General features: G+C 39.2%; 1 protein-coding gene across 11 annotated transcripts in view; it reads left to right on the top strand.

The window, feature by feature from the left end:
• Nucleotides 1-20,723, top strand: part of CHRM3 (cholinergic receptor muscarinic 3) — a 495,173-nt gene that overhangs the window by 352,992 nt on the left and 121,458 nt on the right. For 5 of the 11 annotated variants that reach the window (XM_038533803.1, XM_038533799.1, XM_038533797.1 and 2 more), the window contains one exon: nt 18,267-18,434. The exons of 5 other annotated variants lie outside the window; for them this stretch is intronic. The gene's annotated coding sequence lies outside the window, so the exon portion shown is untranslated. Of the gene's footprint in view, nt 1-4,971; nt 5,061-18,266; nt 18,435-20,723 lie in introns of those variants that run through there. One more of the 11 variants, XM_038533805.1, reaches the window with a different exon arrangement.

The raw sequence follows: 20,723 nt of genomic DNA, 5'->3' as shown, positions 1-20,723 counted from the left end.
AGAAAATATATTAGTTACTTCCCAGATTGTGGCACTAAAAATTAGAAAGACAACCTAAAACATTTGTCCTCAGTGAGCTTTCATTTCTTTAACTCCTTGGGGGTAAGATGACCATTAAATATCATAAATTGACAATGTTGCCAACTCTTTTCCCATTATATATGAGTTAGTGATTTATGTTACTATGCCACCTGAAATTATTTATTTATTTTTAAGTTGTTTTGTATTCCTCTTTAAGAATGGTGAGTTGGGGTGCCCGGGTGGCTCAGTCAGTTAAGCATCCAATTTTTGATTTCAGCTCAAGTCGTGAGCTCAGGTCATGAGATCAAGCCCCACACCAGGCTCTGCACTCAGCACAGAGTTTGCTTGAGATTCTCTCTCTTCCTCTCCTATATCTCCTCCCCCAAACACACATGCTCATGCTCTCTCTCTCTCAAATAATAAATAAATATATCTTTTTAAAAAACAAATAATAAGTTAATGACAGTGTTTGTTGAAATGTGGACCAAAAAAGGGTAAAATTGAAGCTAAATTGGAAGGATTATCTTTTGCATGCAGAAGATGTTCCCATCAGAACAGAAGGGAAAGAGGAGAATATTAGCACAGAGGTTGTGTGGTGCATGGACCTTGACTGAGTTTCCATCTGAGGTGGATTGCTCTCTCAGGGAGTCCGTGGAGCAGATCAACTGCTCCAGTGTGTGTATTGAGCCCAAGATTTGGGTATGGGACAGTACAAATCCAGGGGTTTTATGCAGCTGCTGTGGGAACTCCACTTCTCAGAATCCCTTCATGTCTTTTCTGTGTGTGCATGCAATTTTTCATCACAGAAAAGAATTCTGCTAGCTTGTGAATGTCCAACGATAGCATAATAGGTTGATAAACTAGGCTTCATTAACTCAATAGAATATTTTTGGCAAAGAAGGGCTGTTCTCTAGCCACTTCTCCTCGTATTTATCTCCTGGCTTGACAAATTCTGAACAGGTAAAGACATACTTCATACAGTTACTATTCAAAAGAGTCTTGTCCAGTGAACCTGAAACTGCCTTTTGTTGGATGACAACTGTGATCCTGTGAAGGAATTTAGTCATACAGTTGATTAGCCACCACTGACGTGAAGTTATATGACTCTAGAAAGCCTTTTCTGCCATTTTACCATGCTCTATGACTCAGGATATTCCAGGAAAAAAAATTCCTAGCTCTGTCTGGAAACATAACTTGTAGTAGTCTGGAAATGAAAGAGACCTGGAGATTGTCATTTTATTCCCTCATTTTAGTCTCAGGGTGCCTCCCTCAGAAAGTTCTGGAAGGTACTAGAGGTGCCAAAGGCTGCTGCCCAGGTTTCTCTGGAGAGATGTTGATCTTTCTTTGTGGAAGCCAGCAAACCTGTGTAGAGATGTCTCTTTATTCATGGAGCCTGGGAATCCATCTCTGTTCTCCCCTTTGCTCTCCATTGCTTTCTAGGAAACCAAGAGGTCCCCTTGCCATTGGCCTCTATGCCTAGCTGGCAGTTTTTAAGTCCCCATTCCTATGACAATAAGTTCTCTTCAGGGTCAAGTACCTGCTTAATGCTTTATTATTATGCATTAGTTATGCACTAGTTATGATGTTTGTAATGGTAATTGTGTATAGCAACAGACAGTAGAAACCTATGCAGACTTTATTTCGACAGTCTGTGACATTTGACAGAAATGAACTGAAGACACATTTTGAGGATGAAAGACCAGTAGTTTAATTTCTTGATGTTGCTGGTGTCAGGATGGTCATAAAAATTGAAGTCTCCTTCTTACCTGACACCATAGGTGGCATTGTAGGGGAAGAGCCCAACTTCTGACTTTTATCTATTTTATTCGATATAAGAACATATGAAATATGGTAAAAAGACCCTCAAGCAGTGAGTACATTCAGTGTGCATTTTTATGGTCAAACGTGGAGGGGGTGGGGATCGAACTAGCAATGAAAGAAACAATAAAATGAATGAGTACTTTCTTAACAAAAATGCTAGAAATGGGTGAGATAAGTAAGAAGAAATGGCTTGTATAAATAACTGAAATTCTGAGAGCTTATCATCAAATGGATGTATTGTCATAAAGAGAAAATAAAGTGCAGAGAAAGAGGAAAAAACAGTACACGTATCACAGCGTACTGTCTTGCCAAGGCTTATTGAAATACACAATGAATAGCCACGGTCCTTTAAGCATAAGTAAATGCAGACTAGTAATACTGCAAATAAAGAAGTTTCAGATAGTAGCATCTTCAACTTTAGGATGCACTCTCTTTGTGACATCCAATACAGACACTTCAAGGGGAAGAAGATTTGTGTTCTCACAGCTATGGATCACACTAATCCTCCTGCTAGGTAGATGGGGAAGTGTTTTCTACATCAGGAAGACACAAGCTTCCAACAGCTAAGCTACTTTCAGAACATGCAGACTCCCACACTAGAGAATCAAACTTCCGAAAGACTTGTGGTTCTGGGGGTTGTTTTTTTTTTTTTTTTTTTTTTTTGTAGTCACATGATTTCACATTAGTTTCAGGAGTACCACAAAGTGATTTGACATCACTATGCGTTATGCTGCACTCACAAGTATAGCTACCATCTGTCACCATATAACACTATTACAGTAGCACTGATTCTGTTCCCTGTACTTCATCATGACTGATTCACTCTGGAACTGGAGCTTGTCTCTCACACACCCCTCTGACAACTGCCAGTTTGTTTTGTGTTTATGGGTCTGTTTCTGTCTTTTTTTTTTTTTTGTCTGTTCATCTATTTTGATTTTTAGATTATACATCTAAATAAAGTCATGTGGTATTTGTCTTTCTTTTACTAATTTTACTTAGCATAATACCCTCCAGGCCCATCCATGTTGTCGCAAATGACAAGACCCCATCGTTTTTTTATGGCCAAGTGATATTTCACTGTGTCTTTATATCCGAGAAGACTTAGTGTTGATGCAATAGTAGATTTCGTAGAAGAATGGCATATAAACAACAAGGGCAATGACAAAACCACACAGAAAACCTGAGTTCTTATCCTGGCTTTGCCTGTAAAACACTGTGTATCCCTTTGCCCAACTCTTAAGCGCCTGGAGGCCTCTGAAGTGCTCTATTAAAAAAATGCTGTATGTCTCTTCTACTTCTAAGGAAATGTTGCAAGACTTAGAGAAAGGTAACTGGGAAAGGACCTCCCAAGCCTTTAAAAATATATATTATGCAGGGCACCTGAATAGCTCAGTTGATTAAGCATCCAACTCTTGATTTTGGCTCAGGTTGTGATCTCAGGGTATTGAGATTGAGCCCCACATTGTGCTCCACACTCAGGAGAGAGTCAGCTTGAGATTCTCTCTCTCCCTCTGCCCCTCCCTCCTTTAGTGCACTTGCACTCTTTCTCAGATAAATCTTTTATATATATATATATATATATATATATATATATATATATATATATCATGTGAGTTATATGTGATACATAATACAGATAATATAACATAGAGAAGATTAGAGAGAGACTGAAACACATAATTTCTGGGACTCTGTAATCCTAAGGAAAAATTAAAATTTTGGCCGTTTAAAGCATGTGTGGGTAGAAAATAAAGATGGAGTTCACAAGCTCTATATTAAATAAGTTAGCAAACATAGAAATGTGAACAGAGGGTCACCTGGGTGGGTCAATGGTTAAGTACCTGCCTTTGGCTCAGGTCGTGATCCAGGGGTCCTGGAATTGAGTTTTGCATTGGGGTCCCTGTAGGGAGCCTGCTTCTCCCTCTGCCTGTGTCTCTGCCTCTCTCTCTGAGTCTCTCACAAATAGATAAATAAAATCTTAAAAAAAAGAAAAAATGTGAACAGAAGGGACCTTTGCTTGCTAATCAAATCTTTTCTTATTCATTTTCACCTCTTTCCCAATGGACTTGCATATTTTTCTTTCTAATGATAGTTCAGTTAATGTCTGCTACATACAACATGAAAATCAGGCTGGTGTGATTTTTTTAATGCATATTGTTTATATGTGCCTAAGATAAACTGAAGTTGCAATGCCAATTAAATGTTAGATTATTAATTTAACGGCATTAAATGTGACCCTCATTAAATGTGATTTAGGGATCTAAATCTTTCAGATTCAAGACTTAAGTTCCAAGTCTGTGTCTTTCATTTCTCCTGCAGGAAAAGGAAAACCATCATAGAGAACCAACTAGAACTTTTGTAAAACACTGTCCATTCCTTCAAAAGTGTAGGTCCCTATAATAAAAACAACTTCTGGAGCCCAAGGGTCCGCTGATAGATGAATATATAAAGAAGGGGTGGTATATACAGGTACAGTGGAATGTTGCTGCCAAAAAAAGAATGCAGTCTTGCCATCTGCTAAGTGAAATAAGTCAGTCAGAGGAAGACAAATACCGTAGGATCTCCTCACATGTGGAACTTCAAAAACAAAACAAAGGAGCAAAGGAAAAAAAAGAGAGAGAGGAGCAAACTAAGAAACAGACTCTTAACTACAGAGAACACACTAATGGTCACCAGAGGGGAAGCAGGTGGGGGATGGGTGAAACAGGTAATGGGGATGAAAGAGTGCACTCATGATGAGCACTGGGTGATGTAGGGTAGTGTTGAATCACTATATTTTGCACCTGAAACTAACATAACACCATATGTTAACTAATTAGAATTAAAATTTTTAAATTTAATTTAATTAAAAAAATAAATAAATAAAACTCCTTTGGAGGAGTAAAAGGGAACTTTTTGGGTTTTACACAATTCACCTTTAATTTTAATAAACATCAAAACCATTAACAAATTAATTCTGGTGATCGTTTGAAATGAAGGGCTATAATTATATACTATGTAATATATGAGTGAAGTATATAAAGAGCATGAGTAATATTAATTCCTACACTTTATGGATTATTTTTCATGTGCCAGGTGATTTATGTATTATCTTTACCATGACCACTCAAGATGTGTATTTTCTGGCAGGAGATCATACAATTTGTAACTGATGGAATCAGATGGATCTACTTGGTTCCAAAGCTAACACCCTTTCCAGGACACCAGAGCTTCCTCAGGTGTGTTCTACAAACACTGATGTGTGTGTGAATCATCTTGGATATTTCTCACAAGCTCCCGGTTGATGTCAGTGCTGGTGACCATGGAGACCACACTTCAAGTACAAAGCTCTGAAGTGCAATAATCCCAGAGTATTTCCATAGAAATGATTAAAGCAAAAAAAAGTACTCTTATTCAGCAAAATAGGGAAGACTAGGATAAGCAAGACCAAACTGACCTGTTTGCAGTTCTTCTCAGAGCCTTTAATTTGCTAATATGCATTGTGACCCGAAAGGAGAATAGCATATATCCCATTTTTCAAACCTATTTGGCAGTAGAAATCTTTTCTCCTAAAGCATACCTCAGGATTAGTGTTCACTTCCAAAGTATCACTTTCCATCAAACTGATTGTTTAAAGGTAATGCCTTTTCTGGAAAATACTAAAACAAAGATTTGGCAGCAGTCAGAAAGGGGTAAAATTATGTAACTGTTATGATGCCTAATAGTTACTGGAGTTGGGAAGGGACAGAGGGAGGAGAGGGAGATACAAAAATAAATAAAGCAGGACTCATGCCTTCGAGGAGAGCCCAACCTGGTGGAAATAAATGTAAAAAAATAACTGTACAGCAGGATTAAATGAATTTTAAATCTAAGTTTTTAAAAATGCAGTAAGAAATAGAGGAATTGTTCATTCTAAACTTTTCTTTGTAGTTTTGAATTCTTTTTTTCTGGATCTGATGCTTCCTTTATTGACATCCTTAGACTGTGCATGAATTTCTTGTGCAGGAGTTAGAAACATTTTCCAGATTTAACCTTTTCTTCTGTCCTTTCCATACTTCTGCATGGGGGCCAGGCCAGAACATCAGTGGGTTATTTTTTTCTTCAGAACATGTCCTGCATGATTTTGCACATCAGCATTTTTTTAAGATTTTATTTATTTATTCATAAGAGGCACAGAGAGAGAGAGAGAGAGAGAGGCAGAGACACAGGCAGAGGGAGAAGCAGGCCCCATGCTGGAACCTGACGTGGGACTCGATCCCAGGTCTCCAGGATCACACCCTGGGCTGAAGGCAGCGCTAAACTGCTGAGCCTCCCAGGCTGCCCACATCAGCATTTTGAATTGTTTCTTCAATTCAGTTGCTTTGTAGGGGGAGTGTTGACAGCTTGGATCCATTTGCTTTTCCCTTCCAGGGTGGGAGGAATCAGGGCAGTAAGTAGCAAAGAATAGCCATTGCATCACCACCTACCTGCCTTGGCATCCCTGGCTGGCTGTTGAAACTGGGCTTTCGTTGGTCTTACCCCTGGTTGCCTGGATCTGATCTCAGAGATCTCAAGCAAATATATCTAGGCTGCTATTATGTTGGCCAGAGCTAAGAACTCTGGTTCTCACAGACTGAGACAGCCACAGGATCTTCTTTCCTTTAAAATGCGAATTTTGAAAAAAAAATAATAAAATGCACATTTTGGGGCCACCTGGGTGGCTCAGTGGTTGACATGATCCTGGGGTACTGGGATCGAGTCTCACATCGGGCTCCCTACTGGGAGCCTGCTTCTCCCTCTGCCTATGTCTCTGCCTCTCTCTCTCTCTCTCTCTCTCTCTCTCTCTATCTTTCATGAATAAATAAAGACTTTAAGAAAAATAAAAATATTTTTAAAATGTGAACTTTGGTCATATGATTACTGACCTATTCAGTATATAGAACAGTTGTATAAACCCCACGTTCAAAAAGGAATCATGACATTTTGCTATCAGCTTCGTTGCTATAGTCTTCTCTTTCTAGATCACTCAATAATTCCATCACTTTTTCTTCTGAGGATCAGGAATCATTTGTTTGGGACTTACCTGTTCTTGAGGGCAACTAATGTAGCTTTCTTTTGGTCAGATTCTGTTACAGCAGCTCCTTTCCTCTTAAAAATTGCAATGATAAACAACAAACCACAAATGTGATATTACCTCATCTTTAAAGTACTTTATAGATTTCACAGCATTCTGGTTTAATATTCACCAAGACTCTATATTAAAACATGTTGAACAGTGCTTGAACAACGGACCCCCATGGCATTTTCAGATTTACTAGTTACTTTTTTCTTAAGATTACTTATTTATTTATTTACTTACTTACTTATTCATGAGAGACACAGAGGGAGAGGCAGAGGGAGAAGCAGGCTCCCTGTGGGGAGCCTGATGTGGGACTCGATCCCAGGACCCCAGGATCATGACCTCAACCACTGAGCCACCCAGGCATGGTGGGTGGCTTGATTTACTAGTTTCTAATTTGGCCAAATTCAATGAACGTTTGTGGACGTCTACTTCCGAATGGATTCCCAGGCTGTGGGTGAGCCTCGATGGTACCTGTGTGTATATATCCATATGACTTTGTGGCCTTCCAATCATCTGAGCTTAATCAGTAATGCCTGTGACATGGAAAAGTTATCTCTTTGTGAAACATGGTCAATGAAATAAACAATTTTAGTGAAATATGAAAATATGTTTAATTTGTGATGTGAGGATATATACAGAAAATATGTGACTTCCTATGAAAATGTGATCCAGAAAAAAGTTAGGCGCCTGAATAAACATTTCAAGAATCTTAACTTGAGGGACTCAGGCTGGTAGCCTTTGCATGTTGTCAGCCCTGTGGTGGATGATGAGTTGTAATGAAGACAGCTGCCCTACAGGACCAGGGAAGGCTCACCATGGGCAGGAAGGTGGAAAGACAGGATCCTGACAGCCACACAGGAACTGTTGGGTTGAAAATAGCTAACGTTGGTAATACGAAGAATCACAAATCTTTGTTCACAATCTCGCTTATCACAAAATGAAAGTGCATGTGTGAGTTTTTCATCGATTTGTTAGAGAAGTGATGTTCAAGAAAATATATTACCTTAAATTAGTATTCCCAATGGTATTTATCCTTTTTCTCAGGGGGTAAGTTACACATCTTGTGATTTCAGGAGCATTTTAACCTTGGAAGCACTTAACGCCTCCCTTCCACGTTGACTTTATCCAGTGTGGCATTCTCAATAGTTCTCCCTTCAGTTCAAACACCTCTGCCTGTTCTCACCTTCAGGCTTTCCTCACCTCTGGCCTGGATTATGGGAATAGCCTCCTACTGGATCCATCTGCCCTAAGACTCCTTTACACTACCACCAGGACTCCCTCCTTAAAAGAAAAAAATTAGAGAAAATCTCTTCATACAGCAAATCCACTTCTAGAAGTCTCTTCTACAGAAAACTCACTTAAAAGGATGCAGATACTATGTATCAAAACATTTGTTAATCTTTTATTTGTGACAAAACAATTGGGTGACCTAAGTGTCTGTGAATACAAAAATGATGACATTTTTTCTAATGCATATATATTATACCAGAAGTCAGCAGACTTTTTCTGTAAACGGGCAAATAGTAATACTTTTGGTTTTTCATGCTATTCCATCTCTGCCATGATTACTTGACTCTGCTCTTATATCAAGAAACTAGCCACCACAACAATAATGGCCTCTGGGGAGGTCAGTTCATTAAGCCTTTTACTCTTGATTTCAGCTCAAGTTGTGTTCTTAGGGTGATGGGATCAATCCCTGCACCAGATTCCATGCTCAGCATGAGTCTGCTTGAGATTCTCTCTCCCTCTCTACCCCCCACCTTTGCACACACACATGTGCACATGCTCGCTCGCTCTCTCTCTCTCCCTCTCTAAAACAAATAATGTATAATAGGGAGAGAGAGTCACAGACAGACAGAGACAGATGCAAGCAAAGGAATAAATGGATAAAATATGTGATACAGTATACACAAAAAAGAAAAATCCAGAGGAATACACACCAAATATTACTAGATGCTCTTCTGAGAGAGGATAGGTATGAAGGCAAGGAAATTTTCCATTTTTATGTACTTTACATTTTTACATACTTCTGTATTGTTTAAACTTTTACATGACTATGTATTATATTTACATTACAGGAAAATACTGAAATAATGAATCATCTAAAATCTGAGCCTGTCTCTCCACTGGTTAAAGACCTTCTGTTGTTTTGCATTGTCTATAGGATAGACCCTAAGCAATTTATTAGAGCTTCTAAGGCAGTTTGTGATCTGCCCAGCCACCTGCTCTGATCTCATCTCAAATCATCCTGCCTCATCTGGAAAACCCCTTTTACGCTACACAGCACACCATGCCATTTTGTGACTTCCTCTCTGCACAAATGATGCTTCCTTTTCTCTAATTGGCTCCTGCCCTGCTTCTCCTCCAGGATCTTCCTCATATATGTCACAGTCCCAGCTCAACGTCCCCTTCTCTATGATCTCTCACTTTTGCCTATAGGCAAAAATTGCTCCCAACATTTTAATATTTCCATTTGCATATCCACTGTTAGACTGGGTTTCTTCAGGCAGGGCTATTGTCTTGTCATTTCTGAATCTCCATACTCAGCACAGAGCTTAGCACACAGTACACACTCATTAAATCTATACAGATGGAGACTTCTAGTCAAAGAAATGTTTTAAGAGGTACAATAGGGAGATGTTTACACTCAAATTTATACACTGAAATTTAAAAAAGTTCAGTAAAGTCTACAACAGAGACTCATATGGCAAAATGTTTTAAATATCCCCATCTAGAAAAGGATTATTCATTAATGATCTGTAGAAATGTGTGCATACGTGGATATGCTTTTTTGCTTGTGGACTCAGATGTTTTCAGCACCATCTAAGTAGCCAACACAAAAACTTTTTGCATTTTAAGTCGAATAACACATTCTAAGATGTTGATTTATAGCTATAGTCATAGTGACTGTATTCAACTGTAAGTAATAGAGTACCCTGTTAATGGCCTAGATAATGAAGTGTTTACTTATCTCATATATGAAGTCTAGAGGAAGGCATGTGTTGATCCTTAATTACCTGCTCAGTGCTGGCAACAGGGGCAAATGCACTTTTCATCTTTACATTTACTATTTATTTGCATATGCTCATTGCAGGTTGGCTACACACCACTAAGAATCACATCCACATTTGAGGCAGGTAAAGTATAGGAGCAAAGGCCTCTCTTCATGGTCTTTTAATTCTGAAAAAGAAGTCTTTACGAGTAGTCTTTGCCTTACATTTCATTTACCCCTTACCCATGGCCATTCACCTATCAATCATTAGTCAAGGGAAATGAGATGAAGGTGACTAGTTTACATCAATCATGATTCAACTCCTAGACTTGGGAGGATGAAAATGGCCTCCCTTAATTAAAGGAAATTCTACATGTTACCTCAAGACGTAAGGATATTTTTTAAATGAAAGAAGGAGGAAGGATGAATCTGGTGAGCAAATACTGTCTGTGCCAGTATTGATTACTATTATCAGAATAGCAGGTGACTGGACCTGGATATACTAGGAAGAAAAATCATAAAGAGATTAGACAGGAAGATTCTAGTTCTAATCACAGCTATGGGAACCTGAGATGATTGCTTGACTTCTCTGCACTTTTTGCCCTAGCTACAAAATAGATGAAAATACCGTGTATCTATCTCATGGGATCATGGTAAGGATCAAATCAAGATTGCTAGCCTCAAGCTCAAGCCACTGTGAGCCCCATGATCGGCATACCAGCAGCAGGGATCTTGATAGATTCTTCTGTGCCTTTGACTTTCAATCTCCATTTAAATTCACTGGTGTCATTGTTCTTTGTGTAGTCATGGCTCTGTCTAGTTGGATATAAATTAGGTGCTTTTAAAGTGTTCGGTCAAAGTAAGGATACCTAGACAACGTACTAATTTAAAATGAGGTGTTTACAACACATAGCAGTTCCTGTGTTGTTTAATCTTCATATCAAATATCAAATATTCATGCAAATAATCATGAAAGGCAAATAATATTGAAATATTATTTCAATATAGGGAAAAGAAAGATTTGTACAATCAAGATATAGAAAAATAGCATGTAATTTAGGGACCCATGCAAAATAAAATTTCTTTTGAATCTGAAGTTCTTGGATGACATACTTTGCTAAAATCTAATGTTTTGTTCAACAACAATGACAGACATATCATTAAGTAAAATGAATCTGAGGAATTGCATCCTGTTTCAGAACAGTGCTAACCATCTGGAGCTCTTCACTCTTACTTCCATCCAGTAAGTTTCTCCAAAATCTGAGGTTGCATCAGCTCATAGAAGGATGTGGGTGAAGTCCCTCAAATTAGAAACAAAAATTGTCTGATCCCCGCCTTGTCAGATATTCCTACTAATAAGAAGGATCAGGAAGGCTTTCCCTTCACAGAAAAAAGGACACCATATACCACTCAGGCATTTCCTGATAGCCACTCTGAGGTACAAAGAGGGAAGGATTTGAGGAAGGGGAAATGGATTCCTTAAACCTGAGTACGCAATAGTTCTGGAATTCTTTCTGTCATAGAAGAGAGAATCAATCTTGGTGGAAAATAAGGATCTGAAAATAAAAAGCCAAAGACCTCACATGTATTCTTCATATGAATTCTGTCTTTTTGGAGCTCTTCTGAATTGAAACTTTGCAATAAATGCTATTTGATATTTCTCCCTTATCTGACAGCCTCCCTTGTCTGATCCAATTTGGGATCATGGCCTAAAAGTTTATTTTACTTCTTTAGGTGAGTTATAAAAAGAATTTAGATCAGTTTTGCAAATTACTAAAATATCAAACAATAACTTTGTCTTTGACGTCCACACTAATAATCCAGTAACACTTTTCTATTTATTATTCAAGAAGTAGTTTGAGGCTTGAAAGTTTTCCTACTTACTTCTCCAAGCATATTTGAACCACAGCCTTGCACAACTAAATATCACTCTCTGAAAAGTACTTATTTGGGAAATCCAGGTACTCTTTGTCTACGTAAGACAGTCAGCTTTCTAGAAGGTAAAGGACCGTCTGTGAAAATGTTTAAGATTTCCATCCAGATGGGAGGGATTTTTGCAACTTTCAAACTTTACCTAAAAGAATTCTGCTGTGAAAAACAGGCTTAAAAACACATATGACTTTTGTAGTATGAATGAAGTGTCACGAATCTCCTGAAACAGAAAATTCTATTGAGCTTTAGCTTATTCTTAGAACTTCCCAGATGTCTACATGTTACTGTGGTCCCCTAGCTGCCTGTGGCAATGCCTGGAGCACATTTGCTCAGGATTTCCATGTTTGGGTGGAAGAAAGCTCAGGGTATTACAAAAGATGGATTGTGGACCGTATCATGTTATGGGACAAATAAATGTGTGACATATTGTAATACTCACTGAATAATCTGTGGAATATAGAGAGAAGAAATAGATTATCTAGAGCAGAATTTGAGGAGAAGCAGACTGAGGTTTAATGTTGCTGCTAATAGTGACAACAGGGGAAAGGGAGAAGTTTTTAGTGCAATATAGGCAAGTTTGTGAGAAGGGAGATCTCACCACCTGGCAATGGTGCCCTGTAGTTGCTTCTTATCCATTTGAGGCTTTTAACTTGCACAGGTATTTGTAGATCTGACATCCTGTCATATGTGTCGTATACATGGTAGACATATTATGGATGTTGTAGTTCAAGAAGTGTGACCGGTTTTGTGCATCTGTATTCTCATGTGTGCTGGTTTATTTGTTTCTCCATTCATTTCATTCACAGTCTTCTTTGTTGAAAAAGGCATCAGGCGATGAATTGGCCTCTGTAGATGTTTCTTCTGTTGCCTCCATAGCAGCATAGTAGGGTGGCTGAAAGCAGAGACCATGGAGCCAGACTCCCTGGGTTTTTGCCTTAGTATTCTCATCCGTAAAACGGGAATAAGTTTCTACCTTATAAAGTCGTTACAAAAAAGTACATGAATTAATGATATTTAAGTCCTTAAAACAATATGTAAAACAGTATTTTGGTGCTCCTGGGTGGCTCAGTCAGTTAGGTGTCCAACTCTTGATTTCAACTCAGGTCATGATCTCAGGGTCCTAAGAATGAACCCAGCATTGTCAGGCTCCATGCTCAGGATGGAGCCTGCTTAAGATTCTCTCTCTCCCCCTGCCCGTCCCCCCCTGCTCACTTGCATGTACACTCTCCTATAAAAAAAATAAAATATAGTATCAAGTAAAATTTCAAAACTAGTTCCAGTTATTAAGAAGGTAATAATATAAAGAATCATTCAAGATATTCTCATCTCTCTTAACATTGCTACTCAGAACTAGATGCCACACTTCACACAATTTCATGAAAGCAAGGGGGGAAGTAGAAAAGGAAGGACTGGAAAGAAAGACTCTAGCCCAAGAAAAGATACCAAATGAGGTCCATGCCAGGGGACTGCCTGTATAGTGCAATGTAAAATAGTACATCCTTCATCTATGAGTGGGAGTGCTAATTCTCTCAACCAAAGTTCTTTGGCTGTCTCTGTTATGCACCGTACTATTTGTATTCTAGAAAAGTTTATTAAACAGATGATTATGAGCGATGGATAAATAGAAGAGAGAGAAACAAGAGCCCACCAAAATAAAATCAAGCCCCAGCAACATCATCATCTATCTGATAGAAGAGATTGGTAAAGCGAAACATTGTGCATCTTGATTTCAAATGAGAACATCTTGATTTCAGAATGACATTTGACAAAATTTTTCAAGCCATTATGATTGGGAAAAAATACATGGATTGCTTAATAATGCAATGAGATGGGTGTTTTATTAAATCAGTAATTAACATTTCAAATAACAAAGAACACCTGACATCATTCCATAAAGCTTTGTTCTGGGATTGTGCTTTTTGGGATGGAATAGTTACAATTAACTGAATTGCAACAAAGCCTTCAGGTAGAGAAAACATGAACTTATATCACCTTTAAGCCAGTAAACAGCTACAAATTTGGGAAAGGCACAAAAGTTTTGTTTACAGGAATCCTAGGGGGATGCGTGTACACAAAAGTGAAAAAGGCATTCTCTTCCTTGAGCACACAGATCACAAGGCTAACTAGTGATCTCTGCTACTCGGACACGAGTGATGTGCAGAAGAAACCAAAGGAACCACTTAGTCATAGACAGCGTGCTGTATTTTGGGATTTATGAGAGACAGTAGCAATGAGCTTGAATTGTTCAGATCATGGTAATGTTGCGCCTCCAGACACTATGTGATGTTTCTTTGCTTCAGGGAAACAGTGCTGGATTCGACCCTTGACCAACCACCCTGGTGTTCCATTTAACTGGAACACACTCAGCAAGGCTATATCCTTAAACTCAAAAGCATAAGGATATACTCTCCAAATAGTTTCCATCCTGACATGTTAGGGATATAGTCTCAAAAGAGAAAATTGAACTATTAGACCTGATATTACATAAGCCATCCTTTGGAGTTCTACATATTTTCAGCCATTACCAGTTCTTGAAGTAATGAGTGACACAAGTTTACGATATACTGATTAAGTGGTATCCTTATTCATCCTCAGTTTAGCCCTAACATCTCCGAGGCATTGTCTCCTCCACCAGCCTCTCAGAACTGTGGGTTTTAATAGCATCTGGCTATAAAAGTTCCATTTTTACCCTATCCAAGCCTTTATGATCTTACAGGCTTGCATCAGCTCCTCCTGCACATTCATCTTGGCAGATGAGAATTTATACAGACTTTGCGGCCCCCTCCTGCCCCTCCTCATCTCCACCGCCTCTGTCTGGCCTGTTTCCAACAACACTGTAGGATTCTGGAAGGGCAGCCTACACGTTTCTTGCTGTGAGGTGGGCGATCATAGGCCGGCGGGTTCGCAAACAGTGTTTTTCTGATAGCAGCTAGGGGATTTGGATTCGATTCAGAAATGACTTGGACATTACCCACACGCGATCCTGTCATTCCTCTCCTTAGAGCCACAATTATAGGGGATGCCAGATCCTATTCATTTTGGCCTTTTTTGTCCAACTTTTCCTTCCCTGATTATAAACACGTGCAATGGCCATAAAAAGCCCTATCCTTAAAGGAGAGTCACTTATAGTTTCAGAAAGGTGAGGTCTCTGACTGTGAGTCCATTTCTACTCTTATTCCCTCCAGGAGGAAGAAATAACATTATCTTCTGGTCACTTGTCAAAGGGCCAGTGGACTGTTTTTCCTGTCTTTATATTTAGAAGGATCACCTACTAATCCTAAGTGATCTCGATGTATGGGTTTGTTTTTATTTGCTTGTATTTTTAGGGACTGAATTAACTTGTTGGCAGCAAGGCCTTACACAGGTTTTGTGACCAGGTCTCCTCCCTTGATAAATATTTGGGGGGGGGGGGGGGGAGTGAGCGCTACGTTATTTATAATGTCTCTCCCAGCTCTGTTTTTTGGTGATTTGGGTTTAGTCCTGTTCTCCTTCTACTGTGTACTAGATTTGCATACCGAATTGTTAATTAAAACCAAACAGTGTTGCATCCACAGTGACCCATCATTTCCATCCCTTCCTCCATCCCCTTGCTCGATTTCTAATTTACCGTATGTCAGTTTGCTGACTTGGCGATATCCCGCCACCCAGGTGCCAGCTCTGCAACCTCCTGGCAAGGTTGTGGCTCCTTCGGCAGGATCTGAGGGTCCCAGAATAAACAGAATCAGGGAGGCAGAGGGAACCCTTCCAGCCTCTTGTTCCACCCACAGAGCCACATACTCCAAGGCCAGCGTCCTGGTGACCCATGATTACCGATGGACCCCTGGGACTCCCTGTAGGAGCATTTCTTTCGCATCTGTAAGGTGAAATTAATGGGATGGGACACCTTATAAGATCTGGTTTATGTGACTTCTTGAAGTTCAAATCTAAGTTATGAAGGCTGTTCTATTTTAAGTGGATTTTGGGATTTAGTTGAGATGAGAATTTGAGGGTATCAACATAGAAAAAGCACTGGAGCCCCTGGCTTTCTGTCTATCTGCATGGAGACCCCAAAGATGGCTTGTTCTCTTCTCTTCCAGCCTCAGTACTTCTCTGGGCCTTTTAGTGTCCCTGTCCTTTTTTGCCTTTTTTTCTTTCTCTCCTTTTGGTGTGAGATTTCTTTCTCACCCTTCCCTCATTCCTCCTTCCTTTCCTTCCTCTTTCTTTCTTTTATGATCTAACTTCTTATCTCTTAATATTTTGTGGTTTTCGCAGCTAATTTTTGCCCTGGACAATGCTTTCTCCTGATCCCACATGTATCATCTGAGACTGACAAGGGTTCGTTCCTTCTTGAAAAAAAAAATGGGAACGAAACTGACTCTGGATGGAGCCATCCCCAGTGGGTCACAGTTGTTATTTTAATCTTCAGGGAAAGATTTCCTTTGTAGATCCTTCCTGTTTTGGCACTTAGGAGCCTTTGCTCTGCAAGGGGGTGGAAATATTTTCTTTAAGTGCTATTATGTTTTAACAAATCCTGTCAAGCATGCTTGTGTGTGCACATGTGAGTGCTTTCATGATATCAACAAATCTGATACTTTGTTTTTAAAGATTTTATTTATTTATTCATGAGAGACACAGAGAGAGAGAGAGGCAGAGACACAGGCAGAGGGAGAAGCAGGCTCCATGCAGGGAGCCCAATGTGGGACTCGATCCCAGAGTCCTGGGATCATGCCCTGAACCAAAGGCAGATGCTCAACCTCTGAGCCACCCAGATGTCCCAAATCTGATACTTTAAACACATTATCTTAGGTGATTTGTTTGAGTCCTCAGGCCAACATGGGGGTGGGACACCAACCCCAGCACCAACCCCAGCAGTTGAAAATCTATATAGTGCAACTTTTGCCTTCCCTCAAAACTTAATTACTGATAGTCTACTATGGGCTGGAATCCTTGCCAATAACATAAACATTCAATGAATACATATTTTGTATGTTATATGTGGTTTTTAAAAAGATTTCATTTATTCATTTGAGAGAGAAAGTGAGAGAGAGAGAGAGTGAGCAGGGGGAGGAATAGAGGAAGAGGGAGAAGCAGGCTCCCCACTGAGCAGGGAGCCCAATGTGGGAGTTGATCCCAGGACCTCAACTCATGACCTGAGACAAAGGTAGACACTTAACTGACTGAGCCACCCAGGTGCTCATGTGTTATATGTATTTTATACTGTATTCTTCCAATAAAGTAAGCTAGAGAAAAGAAGTGTTATTATAAGGAAGAGAAAATGCATTCACAGTACTGTCCCACATTTACTGAAAAAAGTCCATTATATAAGTGGGCCCGTGTAGTTCAAACCCGTGTTGTTCAAGGGTCCACCACAGTAATCATGAAGGGATTCAGCAGCTTCACTTTAAACCCATCTCCTTTTTCCCCTACAATAGCAACAGCCTATCATTCTTCTGTTATCAGTTTAGTTTCAGGAAGTCTTGTGTTGCTTTAGTCAAGATGCAGTCTGATTTAGTTTTATTTTTTTAAAGATTTTATTTATTCATGAAAGACACAGAGAGAGAGGCAGAGACACAGGCAGAGGGAGAGGCAGACTCATCACAGAAAGCCTGATGTGGGACTCGATTCCCAAACCCAGGGATCACACCCTGAGTCAAAGGCAAATTCTCAATCACTAAGCCACCCAGATGTCCCTAGTTTTATTTTTTAAAGGCATGTATGTCCATTTAGTACAACGGAAGGCAGGGGAAAAACCGAGTGAGCAGAGTGCTGTAGCGGAGTTTGGTGAGCAGGACACCAGGTTGTAGAAAATCTTGTAGCCAAACCAGGGAGTTTGAAGTCATACAGAGCCATTAAAGGACAATATGCAAGCAAATTCAATGACAAGTGTTTTTCAGAAAGACCACTCTGGCTTGATTGCGGCGATGGTTGGCAGAGGGTCCAGACAGAAGGCAGGGAGCCTAATTAGTGGGGGATTGCAATAACCCCGGGAGAATCTCAGGAGAAGATTCAAATCTCGGGTGTTGGCTTTCATAAATAGGTCAGTGATACCATTTCAGATAGAGAACTCAATAAGACCAGCAGAAAAGGAAAGATTGTGAGTTTAGATGTTGGATCCTTAGAGGCTGAAATGCCAGAGTCATCATGGTGTCCCTGCAAGGCAGCTAAAGAGCTGTAGGGAATATGAAGAGACTAGAGTTTCTGCCTCAAAGTAGCTGGTAAAAGTAGGGGGCGCTTCAGGCAGTGGAGTAAAACCACCCATATGTAGAGTGAGAGCTTCACGGGGCAGATGTCACAGGAAGTGGAAAAGCTTGAGGCGAGCTTGTGAGGATGGGAACAAGCCAGGAAAGATTCAAGTCTTAGAAGCCAAGACCAGAGTTTCTGGTGGCAGAAGTGATAGAGGGCTCATCAGATTTGGCAATTCAGAGGTCTTTGTGATCTTAGGATAGGTCAAGGGAGTGAAACACAGCGCAGACTCTGATCATGCTGGCCCATGCAAGAGGATGTGGAAACAACTCTCTCTGACTCATCTTTTAATGAGACTGAACATGAGCATCAGCACAACTGAGTTCACAGCACAGCTCTGCCATTGACAAACCTGTTGGACCTTAGGTGAGTGACAGTACACCTTACCCGCAGCTTCTAACTTGTGAAGTTAATACTGGGTATCTCAAAGAATATGTGGGGGATTAAATGTGCCAATAGGTGTACAAAGATTTTATATTTGATATATTTTATATATTTTTAACATATAAATATAGAACATATTAAGTACATTTTTATGAGAATTGTGGCCATTTTTACTGTCATTCTTAGATTGAATAATTAATTCAATTAAGTGTTTTACTTCCTCTGAATCCCAGGTAAGGCCACTATTTTCATGGTGTGAAATCAGACAACTACCAAGCTGCAGCAACTTGACTTTTTTTTTATTTGGATGACTCTGAATGAAATTCTCTGCAGATTATGTTAAAACACCAGAGAAGGAAGAAATTTCATTTGACTATAGAAAATAGTATATTTTATGCCATTTTAATTCCTTGAAAGGATACTCAACATGTATTAATTATGGTAGTTCTAGCTAATATAGTTGATTAACTCCAAAACCTGAGTGAAATAAAACAATATTAGCTTGTTGACCATCTATAAGCCTTCTTTGTAGAAATGTTTGTTCATGTCTTCTGCCCATTGTGTTAATTGGATGATTTGGTTTATTTGGTGTTGTCTAGGTTCTTTATATATTTTAGATACTAACCCTTTATTGGATATGTCTTCTTCTCCCATTCAGTAGGTTGTCTTTCAGGTTTGTTGCTTTTTCCCTTCACTATGCAGAAGCTTTTTATTTTGATGTAGTCCCAGTAGATTATTTTTGCTTTTATTTCCCTTACTCTCAGGAAGCCTAGAAAGCATAGAAAGATGTTGTTATGGCCGATATCAGAAAAATTATTGCCTGTGCCCTCTTCTATGATTTTTAAGTTTTCAGGTCTCACATTTAGATCATTAATACATTTTTAATTTATTTTTGTAAGAAAAAATTTATAGTGTAAGTTTATGGTGTAAGAAAGTGGTCCAGTTTCATTCTTTTGCATGTAGCTGTCCAATTTGCCCAACACCATTTGTTAAAGAGACTGTCTTGTTCCGATTACATATTCTTTTCTCCTTTGTCGAATATTAATTGGTCATATAACTGTGGGTTTATTTCTGACGTTTCTTTTCTGTTCCATTGATCTTTGTATCTATTTTTGTACCAATATCATACTGTTTTGATTATGACAACTTTGTAATATAACTCAAAGTCATGAAAAGACGCTCAGCATTACTTATCATAAGGGAAATGCAAATCCAAACCACAATGCGATATCACATCACATTTGTTAGAATGCTTAGAATCAAAAACTCAAGAAACAGGAAGTGTTGTCGAGGATGTGGAGAACAGGAACCCTCATGTACTGTTGATAGGATTGCAAACTGGCACAGCTGCTGTGGAAAATAGTATAGAGATTCTTTAAAAAATTAAAAATACGGCAGCCCAGGTGGCTCAGGGGGTTAGCGCCACCTTCACCCCAGGGTGTGATCCTGGAGACTAGGGATCGAGTCCCACGTCAGGCTCCCTGCGTGGAGCCTGCTTCTCCCTCAGCCTGTGTCTCTGCCTCTCTCACTCTCTGTATTCTCATGAATAAATAAATAAAATCTTTAAAAAAAATAAAAATAGAGCTACCTTACAATCCAGGAATCACGCACCTGGGTATTTACCCGAAGAATACAAAAACACTAGTTTGAAGGGACATTCACGAACCCATGTTTATTGCGGCATTTTTTACGATAGCCAAACTATGAAAACAGCCCAAGTGCCCATCAGTAGATGAGGGCATAAAGAAGATGAGGTATATATATTTATATATATTTATAATGGAATATTATATATATAATGAAATACTACTATTCAGCCATAAAAAAAGAACTCAGTCTTGCTGTAGAGAGTATAATGCTAAGCGAAATAAACCAGAGAAAGACAAAAATGCCATATGATTTCACTCATATGTGGAATTTAAGAAACAAAACAAATGTACAAAGGGGAAAAGGAGAGGGAGAGAGGGAGAGAGACAAACCCCAAACAGATTCTTAGTTACAGAGAATACACTGATGGTCACCAGAGGGGAGGTAGAGGGATGGGAAATAGGTGATGCAGATGAAGGAGGGCACTTGCTATGCTGAGCACTGAGTAATATAGGGGATTGCTGAATCACTGTGTGGTACACCTGAAACTAATATAACATTGTATATTAACTACACTGAAATTAAAATATAAAAAATAAATAAAAATTTAAAGGTTTGCAAATTAAGATGCAATTCATGTCCATTAAGTAAATGAAAATTACTTTTCAGCAAACTAAAAGAAAA

Source organism: Canis lupus, chromosome 4 (genome assembly GCF_011100685.1).
Source record: "Canis lupus familiaris isolate Mischka breed German Shepherd chromosome 4, alternate assembly UU_Cfam_GSD_1.0, whole genome shotgun sequence".
NCBI lineage: Eukaryota > Metazoa > Chordata > Mammalia > Carnivora > Canidae > Canis > Canis lupus.
Note: the sequence above shows the minus strand (reverse complement) of the source record. Positions and strands in the feature narration are given on the sequence as shown.